Here is a 648-nt window from a genome sequence, read left to right on the forward strand (position 1 = left end):
TTATACCCTTTTTTACAAACCCCCACACCCCCCAATTTTTTTTATTTTAATTTTTTATTTATTAATTTATTATTATAAAAAATTTTAAATTATTTTTTTATTTATATTATATTATTTTTTTACTTTTTTTAGTTTGTGGGTTTTTTTTTGTGGGTTCCCATATTTTCATTTTTTTTATTCTTTAAAATTTTTTTTTTTCCCTATATTTTCCATTTTTTTAAATTCCCAACATTAATTTTCCAAAAACCACTCCCAAAAAAGGGGTTTTTGGTTTTGGGTTTTTTCTCTTGGGGGGTTTTTTTTGGTTTTCGGGGGGTTTTTTTTGGGGGTTAAAAATTTTTTTTTTCAAAACCACCCCACACCCGCCCCGAAAACCGCCCGCAGGGCCCTAGCCCCCAACCCCCAACCCGCCCCTTTTTTTTCCCAATCTTGGCCCCAAAACCCCCTTATTTGTGGTTGGGGTTTTGGGAATTTTTTTGTTATTTTATTATTTTTAAATTTTTATAAAACTTGTGCTCCATATATGGGAAAAATTTTTGGGTTTTTTAAAAAATCCCGGAATTTTTTGGGGGACCTGGGTCCCCGGGCCCCCCCGTTTTTAAACCCACAAACCCCCAACCACCCACTTTAAAATTTTAAAATTTTTAT

Source organism: Penaeus monodon, chromosome 23, assembly GCF_015228065.2.
Source record: "Penaeus monodon isolate SGIC_2016 chromosome 23, NSTDA_Pmon_1, whole genome shotgun sequence".
NCBI lineage: Eukaryota > Metazoa > Arthropoda > Malacostraca > Decapoda > Penaeidae > Penaeus > Penaeus monodon.